The sequence below is a fragment of the Borostomias antarcticus genome (genome assembly GCF_949987555.1).
Source record: "Borostomias antarcticus genome assembly, chromosome: 23".
Lineage (NCBI taxonomy): Eukaryota > Metazoa > Chordata > Actinopteri > Stomiiformes > Stomiidae > Borostomias > Borostomias antarcticus.
The window spans coordinates 12,587,588-12,601,941 of NC_140256.1; the positions used below are offsets into that span (position 1 = coordinate 12,587,588).

The 14,354-nt window shown below is 44.0% G+C and overlaps 2 long non-coding RNA genes across 2 annotated transcripts; both read right to left on the bottom strand.

Annotated features, from left to right (window-relative positions):
* Positions 1 to 3,817: 3,817 nt before the first annotated feature.
* Positions 3,818 to 5,519, bottom strand: LOC311325006. Its single transcript, XR_014631001.1, has 4 exons — positions 5,483 to 5,519; positions 5,294 to 5,358; positions 4,259 to 4,356; positions 3,818 to 3,997 (listed from the first exon to the last, which is right to left on the bottom strand). It is a non-coding gene; the product is annotated as an uncharacterized lncRNA (long non-coding RNA).
* A 4,557-nt stretch (positions 5,520 to 10,076) lies between these two features.
* On the bottom strand, positions 10,077 to 12,185 carry LOC311324520. Its single transcript, XR_014630989.1, has 3 exons — positions 12,142 to 12,185; positions 10,991 to 11,081; positions 10,077 to 10,904 (listed from the first exon to the last, which is right to left on the bottom strand). It is a non-coding gene; the product is annotated as an uncharacterized lncRNA (long non-coding RNA).
* Positions 12,186 to 14,354: the final 2,169 nt, after the last annotated feature.

A 14,354-nucleotide genomic window follows, 5' to 3' on the forward strand; every position in this document is an offset into this window, starting at 1 on the left:
CAAGTCCAAAATATAACTTTATAAGACCATGTCATCCATTTTAACGAATACTATTCGGAATAAGCCCAATAAACAACACTGACTTAAATTCTGACTTTTTTCTCAGAAATTCAGACTTTTTTTCTCAGAAATTCAGACTTTAATCTCAGAAGTTATTTCTGACTTTTTTCTCAGAAATTCCGAGTTTTTTTCTCTGAAATTCTGACTTTAATCTCAGATATTCTGACTTTAATCTCAGAAGTTATTTCTGACTTTTTTCTCAGAATTTCTGACTTTAAACTCAGCCGTAGTAAGACAGCGTCGTTGGCGGTGAAGGCAAATGAATCTGTCCATGCAGAATTAAACTCTATTTTCTTCTGAGACTTTTCCTTTTTTGGATTTATTCATGCTTAGCCATGTGGTGAGTTTACAGAGGGGGTCGCACACTCAAGAAACCGCCTGCAGGTAAAAGTGAGGGCTACGGATGTGACGCATATTTTAGTTGACAAATTATAACATTTTTTTTTTAAATTCGATTTTAAGTAGGTATCACCTTGAACTCCAAGATAACTGTGCAACAAAATAAACAAAAATAAAATAATATATAAATAAAAATTAAATGAATAAATAACCGATATTCATTTTCATGCTTTTTTGTCAAGGCCAAAGGGAGCCACTAGGGGGCTGAAGAGCCGCATGCGGCTCCAGAGCCGCGGGTTGCCGAACCCCTGGTTTAGATTATGCAGAAAGGTGGGGATCGAGCCTGCTGGATGACCAAGTCCAAAGCCGGGCTAGCTCAATATTGTAAATTAACATGAACCGTATGCTAGCCGGAGCCCGTCACTTTCACTAGATGGTGTCGGGTATAGCTTACTACATTAATCTCGCATACTAAACATGTTTTCGTGGAGTAGTACCTACTAAATAGTAGTAGGCTATGTGAGTTGCAGTATGGGTTCTGTGTTTACAAAGGAGGATGCCCACGCAACCACTAGGCAAAAAGCTAACGTTCCACACATTGACATAACGTTATAGCTCCATTCAGCTTGTTGATACGGGACTATGAATACTGTACTGTGAATATGAAGTTCATTTGATTTTGTCGGATTTATGCTGCCATAGAAACAAATTTACATCAGTGTTGTTGTTGAGATCACTTTGGTGTAGTTCGGAGGCCTGTAGAAGAAATTTAAAATCCAGCGCGAGCCAGTATATCCATGTAATGACGGTGATCGGGGCACCGAGAATGCAGTTTCTCAAAATCTATTTTCGGCCGCTAAACGGTTGTTTTCATCAATCAGATTGGATGAATCGACAGTTGAGATTCCTCAACGCGAGGCATTGTTGTGGTTTTCAAATACTTAAATACTTAATACATTCTCTGCGCTACGATCGGATTGTTGCTGACGAATGACGACGACAATATTCTCGGCACCAACAACGATCGTAGCGCAGAGAATGTGAGCCGGAGAATAGCCAGTCTGCGCGCTGGCCTGTGCGCATGCGTGCTGGAGCAAGTGGGGAAAGGCGTGTAAAGATCATATTACAGAGGCTAAAGACCCCGTATTTGAAAACCACAACAATGCCTCGCGTTGAGGAATCTCAACTGTCGATTCATCCAATCTGATTGATGAAAACAACCGTTTAGCGGCCGAAAATAGATTTTGAGAAACTGCATTCTCGGTGCCCCGATCACCGTCATTACATGGATATACTGGCTCGCGCTGGATTTTAAATTTCTTCTACAGGCCTCCGAACTACACCAAAGTGTTCTCGGTGAGTCAAACTTCTTATAATATGTCGTAAATAAGGTCCAGGTTGTCAAAAACGAGCATTGCCCTTTAACTGGCTCCGATTACCAGGAATATATGAAAAATGTGGTGCTAGCTGATGGCAACAGCCTCCCGGAGCCCTACTCCATCCCGGACCATCTTGTGATAGACGATATGTCCAAATGGCCCTGCATTGAATGGCCTCAGATCATTAAGCCTCAGATCTAGCTATCTGATCGAGAAACCGAGTGTATACGCGCAAGAGTTTACAGGCACACAAGTCGCTGGATGCAGTGAACTATGTACTATGTGGTCTGGTCATGTAAATAAAATAAAATTTGACGATGCCGGTCAGTTTTGTGTCCTGAGAGCAGGTGTTCTACCCAGCCAACGGCAGGGTAAAAAAATGCAGCTGTACGACGCATGGATGTATGTACACAAATACATTGGCTGGATCCTGACAGCCAACTGCACAAGGCTGGGTAAGTGACAGAGTAGGCTAGTGTTGGTCCAAGATAATTAAGTTCAACAACGAAAAGCCACCTTACTAATGTATCCTGTAGGTCGGCTTCATGTTGTAGCCATGCTGCAGCCATCATGTGCCAGGTTGAGTTGTCCGTGCGACGGGGCCAAGCAGCAAGTGGGGAAAGGCGTGTAAAGATCATATTACAGAGGCTACCCAGCAAACATGCGGACGTTGAAACAACGTTAATATGACGTAATTTTTCGACGCCGAAAAACGGTCCCTGGACGGTGCAGAACGTAGGTTGAAATGACGTCATTTCCAGGACGTCATCTCGACGTCGGAACTTCGACGTCCAATTCTAGTCCAAATGTGGTCGTTCCTACGTCAAGGTGACGTCAAAATGACCTCTGCTTCTAGTCCAAATGTGGTCGTTTCTACGTCAAGGTGACGTCAAGATGACCTCTGCTTCTAGTCCAAATGTGGTCATTTGTACGTCTATTCTACATCCAGGTGACATCAACATGACCTCTGCTTCTAGTCCAAATGTGGTCGTTTCTACGTCTATTCTACGTCAAGGTGACGTCAACATGACCTCTGCTTGTAGTCCAAATATCGTCATTTGTACGTCTTTTCTACGTCCTTTAAAAAACTTAAGACGTCAATTAACATTGCAATGTAAAATGATCAGTAAAAGGAGCCACTGTCTGAAAACAAGTAGTTTTGCACAGAGCTCTGTGCAAAATTCTACTTGTTTTCAGACAGTGGCTCCTTTTACTGATTATTTAACATTGCAATGTTAATTAATTGTAAACACATTTGAATGCTACTAAGCAAAATGAACTAACATACACCTCTGAAGAACTGGGATTACAGTTATGCACATTAACAAATACAATTACATCCACACATTAAAGCACCAGTTTCTTAACTTATATTTATTTACCAAAAATATTAGCAACCAGAACTGTACAGAACATTTAGAATAGTAAAAAAAAATATTTTCCTTTCTAATATAAAGTGCACCACAAATAAACTTGCTCCTGCTCAATCATATAAATGAGAAAAGAGAAGCTTTTTCAAGAGAACACAGATGCTCCTAAATAAATAAAAAATGTAGGAGCACTGAAAATGTATCGATTCAACAAAAAAAGCCAGATTGAAAGGAAAACGGAGCGAGTGTGCATGTGAGAGTGTGAGTGCATGAGTGTGTGCATGCGAACACAGAGTGCGAACACAGAGAGAGAGTGCGAACACACACACACACACACACACACAGAGCGAACACAGAGAGAGAGTGCGAACACACACACGAGAGAGAGAGAGAGAGCGAACACACACACACGAGAGAGAGAGAGAGAACACAGAGAGAGAGTGCGAACACACACACGAGAGAGAGAGAGAGCGCGAACACACACACGAGAGAGAGAGAGAGAGAGAGAGAGAGCGAACACATAGAGTGCGAACACACACACACACAGAGAGAGAGCGAACACACACACACGAGAGAGAGAGAGAGAGAGCGAACACAGAGAGTGCGAACACACACACACACACAGAGTGCGAACACACACACACACGAGAGAGAGAGAGAGAGAGAGAGAGAATGTGATAGTATGAGTGTGCATGTGAACATGGAAAGATGATCAAGAGGGTGTCATGGTTCAGTCCTCAGTGCCTGGTCCTTGGCCCCCCTTCCTTTGTTTAGCGTGTTTGAGGTGTTCCCCAACATACTGCTTTATCTCCTCCTCTTTGGCTGTTGGCTGTGCCTGCAGGACTGCGTCTGCATATAGAATAAGAAATCAAATGTGAAAAGGCATGATGCATTGTACATCCACAGCTAGTACCTCCACAACTAGTAGTAATGTAATTTCTACACCTAACCAGCACAATATTTAAAATGTTATCTCCAACTACAGGTAGACAGTTGGCATTATTTTGTCGTCAACAGGGGAGTAAATGTTTTGCCAATGGAACAGGTTAGGGGTGCTAGTTCTCTTATTCTAATTTGCTCCTACTATACATGAAATATGAGCCGGCTTACCTTTTGTTGCTCGAAACAGTGCAGTGTCGATAAAGGGCCGCTTCTTCCCCCCCGACCCTCTTAAGTTGAATTTCGTCATCAGCCAGTTGCTCATGAGCCTGAAGAAAAACAAAATTACATACATTAAAGATTAGGATGTATGATTTTTTGTAAACATGGCATGGAATTATCAGTACACGCTTTCATCTCATCTAGGTTAGACTACTGTACTTCACTATTCCCCTGTCTCACTAAATCATCCATAGACCAACTTCAACGTGTCCAAAATGCTGCTGCAAGACTAATCACCAGGTCAAAAAAAATCACTCTTATCACTATATTGGCTCCCCATATCCGCCAGGATCCAGTTCAAGGTCCTGGTGGTCACATTTAGAGCCCTCCACCACCAAGCCCCGCCCTACATCACCGAACTGCTGCGCCCCTACACTCCCTCCAGATCTCTTAGGTCCTCTAACCAGGAGCTTCTGGGGGTCACCGGGACCAAGCTCAAGACAAAAGGGGACAGAGCTTTTGGGGCCTCGGCCCCCAAACTCTGGAACGCTCTCCCTCAACACGAGAGACCTGCAGTCCGAGGCCCAGTTTAAAAAACATCTAAAAACCCACCTGTTCACTCAGGTTTTCGGGCCCTAGTAAATCCATGTGATCATTGGTGTCTACGCTGCTATTTGTCAGACTGTCCCTGTTTTTTGCACTTGAATGTATTTATTCTTTGTGTTTGTAAGTTGAATGTTGCTCCCATACTGTATGTTTTTTGTCTTTTTCTACACTGTATTTTGCACTTTACTGCACTGTATTTTGCATGTGTTTTTTCTGCTCATGTACACTGTTACTATGTCTTTTTGTATTTGTAAGATTATTTTATCCGTTGCTCTGAAATACTGTACAGCACTCTGCATTCGCGCTGGGAGGGCGCTTTATAAATAAACTTTACTTACTTACTATCTTTTATACACGTCCTCCAGGCTAACACTTTAGCTCAAAACAAATATCAAACGTCACACACAGGCTATTTCTTATTATATGTTGAAACATTACCTGTTCAGAACTTTGTGGACGCATTCCTTCGTGTCCTTCCCCCCAATGCGAACGAGTCGCAGCACCTGTTGGAATAATTAAGTCCATGTAAACTTCAATATACTGCAGAAGACCATAAAAACCGTGTGCAGGTGCATATTATACTGCTTTATATGTGGTTAATTACTCTCTTGTAAAGGCTCTACCTACCAGGGTTTTGAAGGCTTCTTCATCACCAAGGCGTAGCTCCTCTCTCTCGAACTCCTCCAGGCTGTCCATCGTGTGAACATGATGGGTGGAAGTCTGATGGGTGGAAGTCTCAGGTTCTGCTCTCGCAATTCTGCGCACCTCCTGCCGGATTTCTGCCAATATCGCTAAGGACTTCTTCTGGTATACTGAAAAAAATGACAAACATGTATATTAACACAAATAAATATTCACATTAATAGATATAACCCTACAATGATACAAAGCACTGCTGTTTGAAGTGCAGTTTGTGTCCTGATAGGAGATGGGACAACAACTGAGGGAATATTTAAGGAGAGAAAAGGCAGGTGAGAGGCTTCCAAATTATAAGTGTCCCCCAGTGTTCTTGGCCAGTGACCTGTCCCCCTTGAAATAGCTCAGAACTTACCTCCTGTTGGCATAGGGAACCGGCCCCTCTGTGACTCCCCAGTCTCCACTGCTGGTATAAGAAGAAAGGTATTTTGTATTCAAACTACCCAAGACACAGATGACCATGCATTAGCTGAGAAATACAAAGTCTGGCATAACTGTAACCAATACTATTTGTCTAATTATAAAGGCATTGATTACTTGAACTCACCATGCCTGACTGTATCCCTGGATTTTTCACGTCTGGACGTCTGGCTGTGGGACGTTTGGCTGTGGGACGTCTGGCTGTGGGACGTCTGGCTGTGGGACGTCTGGCTGTGGGACGTCTGGCTGTGCGACGTCTGGCTGTGGGACGTCTGGCTGTGGGACCTGCTGGGAACTCTGGACCGAACACTAGAGTGCGTGGAGTCACTGGAGTCTTGGCTGGGACTGTAGCCAGCCCTTTGCGACTTACAATACTCCAATGCTGTTATAAGAAGAAAGGCATGCTTTATAAATTATAATTTATATTTTGTATTACAATTTCCACAAGAAACAGATGACCATGCGTTTGATGATAAATACCAGTGTGGCAAATTCTAACAAAATTGCACCAATTCTACTTTGTCTAATTATAAAGGCATTGATTACTTGAACTCACCACGGCTGGCTGTGTCCCTGCAGTCACTTCTGGACCTCAGACTGTGGGAGCTGTGATCGCGTCTGGACCGACTGTCGGACCCAGGATCCATGGTTCGGACAGAGTGTCTGGAGCTGGAGGATTGGCTGACACTGTGCCTGGACCTGTTGCTGGATCTAGACCTAGATGATTAGGGTTCAATATTTATTGGACATAATATATAACACAATGTCACACTGAGAAAAGAGCAACCCTTTTGGTTGGTTTTGGATGTTGACAATCACAACCAGTAACAAATATAGTTCAATGCCCCAGCTGTGGCTTAGGCCAAGCTCAAAGCTGTAGGAAATCACTATGCCAGTGTTGGCTGGAGAACAGCTAGAAGTCAGTACTGATGCTGTGCCCAACACTGTACCTGGAGCGATGAACGTCTTGCCTGGCCGATTTGGAAGGTTCTCTGCTGTAGCGTGGTCGGTGTGAGACTGGTGTGCCTCTGCAGTGCTTCCGAGGTGTGGGGGGTGTCGACATTGATCTATAATGTACTGCCTTCTTTGAGCCTGAGAAATACAAAAACACATTTTAGATTCAAAACATATGCCTTTGAAAACACAAGTGTGTTGCATATATACTCACCTGAACCTTCACTGCGCTGTGATCCTATTTCCAGGTCCGAGCGGGCAGACCTTGCAGCTCGATCAGACTCCATGTAATTGTCAACCATGCCATCCGGCTGGAATTCTTGTTCCTGGTAATCCGGCAGGACTGGGGAGTCTAAACAGAACATGAACACGATTAATACGTTTCAAAGTGTATAAATCTGTTGTGTGTGTGGGATGTCACCTCAGGGATAACCGTCTCTTAATGTACTGTGCCTGTATAATGCATTTTGTATTGTCTATATGACTGTGTTTTGAATTGTTATTTATTGGGGACTACGGATGGAATTTAGCAGCAAGCTAACTCCGGTATATTTACATGTTGAAGTACTTGTACACCTGTCCATGAATGTACACTGTCCCGTCACAATAAACTGAATTGAAACTGTTCCAAAATAATTCACAGGCATTATGACAGACACCATGATTTCAACTTTGTGCAACGGGAGATGTTTACTCACGTGGAGGACTGCTCTGAGAACTCTCTGCAGGCTCCACTGGGGGAGACGTGGCTGGTTTTTCTGAGTAAGAAACATAAGATCAGCTTGTTAATGTTTTCATGTTGCGTGTACCCAATACATTAATGTATCTTTTATAACAGCAATACTCACTAGCTGGAGGTTTTTGGCTGGACTGAATCTTCGATGGTGGGGCAGGGAATGGAGGCAGGTTCTTAACTATACAGATGCAACAAAGTAAAACATATCAAATACAAAGAAAATAGTTTGTAATTTCTTTTTCATATAGGACTTTAAATTGAATATATGAAGTTACCCTTCTTCCCCATGAAGTCCTCCTCATCAGATTCTGTTACAAAACAAGATATAAAACATGAATGGTCAACATGTGAGGCCCGTCTGTTAACACATTTCATCCTACTATAAATGCAGGTTCCCAACACAGGTCTCATTAACAAATTATGAGAAACATACCGAATGTCGCTACAAAATCATCCTGTTTTTTCTTTGTAGTTTTCCTCTTTCGTCTTCCTCCCTCTACCTCCTCATCCGGTTCTGCGTTGGTGGTGTAGTTGTACTCTCGACACTCAAGTATGTTATCTAAAAGTTATGGGTCAAAGGCAGATAAGAATGGTCCGTTACCCAGGAGGGACATTAAATTCAAATATGATCCAAGAATCCAAATAAGCTTAATATTTTAAGCTTAGAAATGTTACTATAATCCTTCCTGTGTAACGGACCATTCTTATCCGTCTTTGACCCTTATACAATTCAACTGTAAACATTGATTCTAAAATGCTGACTTGATTCTTGACAAAATTATAAAAAAAATAATGAATAAAACTTGCCTGAAGTTTTCTTTATCTTTTTCAACTTGTACTTCTGCCAGTCCTCCTCGGGTATCATTCGTGCCTTAATGGCCTTATCAAGGTGACCCTTCTTCATCTTCTTTGGCCATCTAACGACGTTGTTTGCTTCGTCTATCCAACAATGAGGAATTGTCTCCTCATACTCCTCTCCATTCTCCTCCACCCACACAGCCTTGCAATACATGACCTGAAAAGACGGCACACAAAAAATTATATTAACCATATATATCACCAAGCGTCCTGTTAGTAAAGGGCTAAGATAAGAATTACATATTTGTACGCCTCGGGTAGTGTGTTGGTTCAAATTACATGAGGCATTAAAGGGCCAGACCACCCTTAATACAAGTATATTTTTTTAAAATTCAAAATTTTCTGAGTTTGAAAAAACACAAAGTATGTCTCTAGCCCATTCCTGTGATTTATGATGATTTAAAAACACTCCCAAGAGACTTTTTTGCTTGGAAAATGCAGGTGATCGATGCTCTAGGAAGGTGCAGCTGAAAGAATAGATTCTAACCTTTAATATTCCAAACCATGTCGTTCAATACCATGGCGAAGTGGTAGGAGGACATAACCGTCTTCCTGCGGGAGGCAAGCCACCTTGCGGATCAGATCCTTTTCACGCAGTAGTTGTTTTTCCATCCTGCCCTGCCCATTCGTGCACACGATGTTTAGGAGATCTGAGCGACATGGTTTGTCAAATAATAGTGACGTGTGGCGCTGGTCCAAAATCTCACAGGCTAAAGTCCCATCTGCATTCTTCTGTCTAACAAAAGCAAATCTATTGTCCTTCAAAAGAAAACAACTGTCCTTCTCTTTAACAGAAACAATTGCTTTAGGATGCTTTTTGATAGTGTTCAATTGTGATTGTTCAATTTCGGCCAAACGCCTGGTGACTTGTTCGAGAGGACTTCTCCCACTCCTCACGTGTTTCTTGATTTGCTGCAGGTAGTTTTCAAAAGGAAAACTGGAGATGTCATTTAACGAACAGTGGAAGTGGCTGACATCTTCATGGAGATGTATTAGTCCATGCACATTGTATACAGAAAAGCTGTCGCCATAAAGGGCAGGACAGCACTCGACAAAGTGTTTAATTAGCTGTTGAGCATATTCTAGGAAACCATTCCTAGTCTCCTCCTCTGCCTCTAGCATTATCGACATGGCTATCGTCAAGGACAAGAAATGGTGGTATGTTTCCTTGGACAACACCTTTTTTAGTACCACTGGTCCTGTGTATAGCAAAAATTGCCGTAGTTCAGTGGCCTTCCACCTATCTAGCTCATGTAAACTGCGGGGTTGACGCGCAAACTCACTTGGCATCTTGCCTTTCAGTGCAATTAGTTGTTCAGATATTGAATTCCTTTCCCCGACCCTTAAACGACAAATAGATGGTGGGCCACGGGTCAAGTGATATAACATCCGTTTAACTACACCCAAGCAGACCATGTGCATGTAGTCCAGCACAAATGAGGTAACACAAGGAACTCCTGCATCAATTAGGGGGCTAGCACTAGTTTGATGGTTGCTGTACTCTACTCTAGCAAAGGCTTCGTCTGTTCGAGGAGCGCAGTTCTGGTCACTGAAAGTCATTCTGTTGTCATGATAAACACCTCTGACGAGACATCTTTCACAAGACTCATAAGAATTATGACCCTTGATACATTTTAGATAAGCCCTGGCTGGCGCATCACACACCAGAGCTTCTAGATGGACATTGTACCTTTGGTCTTGAAACACTATCCCATTCTCTTTGAGCCGTCTGTACTCAGTCAAAAAATCTTCGAGATACTCATCAAGAGGATTGGGCTTACTGGATCCACTATACATGGCTACAATAAATGGGTCAAAATGGCCAACCTTTGCCAGTATTGGCCAGAACTGTACTCCGCTACTTTTAAAAAGTGGGATGCCATCAATGTTAACAGTTAATTTTAACTGATTGCTCTCTGTTTGGCTTAGGAAAGGCGTAATCCCCTTTTCCAACCCGTAGTAACTGTACTGCCCCCCACATTTGTCTATAGTGGAATTTTGGTTTGGTGTTTTACGAAGTGTTCTAAAATCTTTAGGCAATAGGTGACCTTGCTTTCTCAATATGGACATTAATTCATTCCCTGCTCTATTTGTCACTTTGTTTTTTGAGGCCCACTTTCTCAAGTCATCTTCAAAGCTGATAGCTACTTCAACATCATCAACATCATCTACTTCCATTTCTGAGTCACTAGACAATTCCTTTTCCGAGTCACTATATTCTATGACTGTGTCAGAACTATCCAGGGTCCCAGGTTTACTGTTTGGAGTCACAGGGACATTGTCAATATGAGTCCCAGGCATATCGTCACTATCAGAATGATTTTCATGTAGAAACTCATCCAAGTCTCGCTGGCGTTTTCGCCAGACTCTCATGTATGCAGCCATCTGAAAACACAGACGGGAGTCTACATAAGTTTAGTTTAACAGTATATTTGAAAGGACAGGAAAATCTGATGTGCTAAGTCTTGTACCTTGTTTGGTTGGCTTCAGTCTTCACAGACGGCGGCGGCCCTTCAGCTGGCGCTGCGGCGGTCCTTCACAGACGGCGGCTATATATCTAAGCTGAGAGAGAGAGAGAGAGAGAGTTGCTGATATCCATGAGGTTGTGCTCCATTCTTTGAAATCTCTGGAAGAACCTCAACTGTCAGAATATTCTCCCAATAAACGAGTGACCACAGCACGGCATGCCTAAAATTTGACGACAGTCTGAACAACGGCGCTAAACACGCACTAGATATTTGAATACACCCTGAAATTAAGGAAAATCAAAGACAAAACTGAGCACAATCTAAAAGGACATGTCTCGTATAATATAACAATTGATGGCTTATCCATCAACCAAGATTAGCTAGCCATCACAAAAGCTGTATTAGCAGGATAGAAGCACAATATAGCTAGACAATCCAAGGTCAATCTTTGCCATCCTACATAAATATCAAACGCTCGTATGTTCGGTTTAGGCTGTCTGATAGCTCAATGCTAGCTTGCTAAGTCTCTAGCGCTAGCCCGCGCTAGCCCGCGCTAGCCCGCGCTAGCCCGCGCTAGCCCGCGCTAGCCCGCGCTAGCCCGCGCTAGCCCGCGCTAGCCCGCGCTAGCCCGCGCTAGCCCGCGCTAGCCCGCGCTAGCCCGCGCTAGCCCGCGCTAGCCCGCGCTAGCCCGCGCTAGCCCGCGCTAGCCCGCGCTAGCCCGCGCTAGCCCGCGCTAGCCCGCGCTAGCCCGCGCTAGCCCGCCCGCGCTAGCCCGCCCGCGCTAGCCCGCCCGCGCTAGCCCGCCCGCGCTAGCCCGCGCCCTAATCTAGCTAGAGCCTAACAGTGTATTGTGTCTCACCTCACTCAATATAAACTCAATATTTGCCATCCAACATACTGTTTCCACCCAGCTCGCTAGCGCTAGCTAAAGCTGGAGCTCGTGCTAGTTAGCTGTTGAACTAGCTAGCTAGTACAAACAGCTCGAGCGAGCCTCGTGCTCTCCTCAGACATCTCACAAAAGCTCAAGAAGTTTAGACAACGGAAATAAATCCAAGTAGCCAAGCCAACATTACAATTTACGACAAAACGCGAAAGTTAACCAACCATCATGGCGACAGAGTAATTTACAAAAGCACTCTTGAACAAACACTTACTGGAGGCTGTCCTGAGGGAAAACACAGATGCGTGGACTTTCCGTGGTTTTAGCTCAAATCAACCGGAAAAGGATGACGTTACTCCTTCTTCTTCTTCTTCTGCACAGCTTGAATGTGAATTCAATACCGCCACCTACTGTAGGTCGACCAATTCTAACCTGTCAGTAGCCTAAATACAGTGTAATCTTTGTTTTATGTTCATTACTCACAGGTTGGAAAATTAGGGCTTTATTTGTAGGCATATTTTAATCATTATTTTTATTAGGCTTAGACTGTAAATCTTAATACAGAGAAAGAATGTGCCTACATATAATTATCAATGAACAGCCCTCCATCTTCCGTTTCACAGTGTATCATCATTATGATTATTATTATGATTAGTAGTAGCCTAATAGTAGTAAGAAGTGTTTTTGTGTTATGTTTTTCATAACAAGAAATATATACGTCCATATAACGTCACCAGAAATGACCAAGCCAGACGTCAAAATATTGAACGGGATTTCAACGTCAATAGGACGTCGGTCTATGACGTCGTTTTTTTCGTCAGGTTGAAAACAGGTTGAATTCAGGTCACTGACGGACGGACGGGAAAACAACCCTATTTCAACCGGAAATCGACGTCGAATGTTTAGTGGGTAAAGACCCCGTATTTGAAAACCACAACAATGCCTCGCGTTGAGGAATCTCAACTGTCGATTCATCCAATCTGATTGATGAAAACAACCGTTTAGCGGCCGAAAATAGATTTTGAGAAACTGCATTCTCGGTGCCCCGATCACCGTCATTACATGGATATACTGGCTCGCGCTGGATTTTAAATTTCTTCTACAGGCCTCCGAACTACACCAAAGTGTTCTCGGTGAGTCAAACTTCTTATAATATGTCGTAAATAAGGTCCAGGTTGTCAAAAACGAGCATTGCCCTTTAACTGGCTCCGATTACCAGGAATATATGAAAAGCCACCTTACTAATGTATCCTGTAGGTCGGCTTCATGTTGTAGCCATGCTGCAGCCATCATGTGCCAGGTTGAGTTGTCCGTGCGACGGGGCCAAGCAGGGACAGAACCGGTTGCAAGCACCTCTAAGCGAAACGCTTGGAAGGACATGTCCCAAACAAAGGTGGACCCACAAAAGCTTGAGGGAATGAATTTCAGCAGACCCAAAACACACTTGACCGCGTTGCCCACTCCCCGCCCCAAGTCCCGTAGACGTGCCAGGTAAATAGCCTACTGTTCTGCGCATAAACTTCAATATATATATATATATATATATATTAAAAAGCCTAGATCTCCACCAATGGTATTGCATTTCAGAGGTCATGCGCCTTTTAAAGATGCTGCCCCTTTTCATTATGCAATTCATAATAGGCCCATCACCTTCATAAACGTTTTCAGCCTTATTAAAAATGCAACATCCTTACCAGATCAACCTCTTACAATGTCCAAAACCTGTCAAGTATAATTATGCTTTTATTAATAAAAGGTAACATGGTTTTAATAATCTATAGGTAGCATGCAATGTAATTGAAACACTTCTGCTGTGAACGACTGGCTCAGGGGGCCAAGGACCCGTGTGGCTAGACCCCCAGACAGACGGAAACCAGGGGAGAGTTTGGCCAGCAGGCCGTTTAATAATAAAATGGGGAAAACAGTTGCCACAAAATAATGGGGGAGGTGCAAACTAATGGGGGGAATGTATGGATGCGTGTGTGTAGTGTAAATGGGATGTGGAACAGAAGGGGGTGCGTGGATGCAACGTGGTGCCGTATGGGTATCAGCGGAGGTGTGTTGCAAATGTACTGCAAGGCCCTACCAGGCTCTGTGAAGCTCTGTGACCGCGGTGGCCGAGAGGAGGCGGAGCGGCGGTGAAGCCACGAAGCGGGGAAGGCGGCGAGGGAAATCCGGGGAGGAACACGGGGGAGCGGAGTCCGGGAGCGGAGAGTCGAGGGCGTGGGAGCCGCAGACGCGGCGCGGAGGCCGGGAGGACGCGGAGCCAGAGAGCGGAGAGGACGCTGGACCTTCCAGGGACGAAGGGAAACAGATCACGGATTAGCAAAACAACGACAGTCGCACAAGCACCTAGCTGGGCTATCGCCGGCTTGACTATAACATACCCCTAGGAGGGCTGGGAACGTCTAAGCGCCGAATGCAGGTGCCGGCGTCCTCTTGTAGCAGGGCGGACTGATGAGGGCAGGTGCGCTTGATTGTTGATTG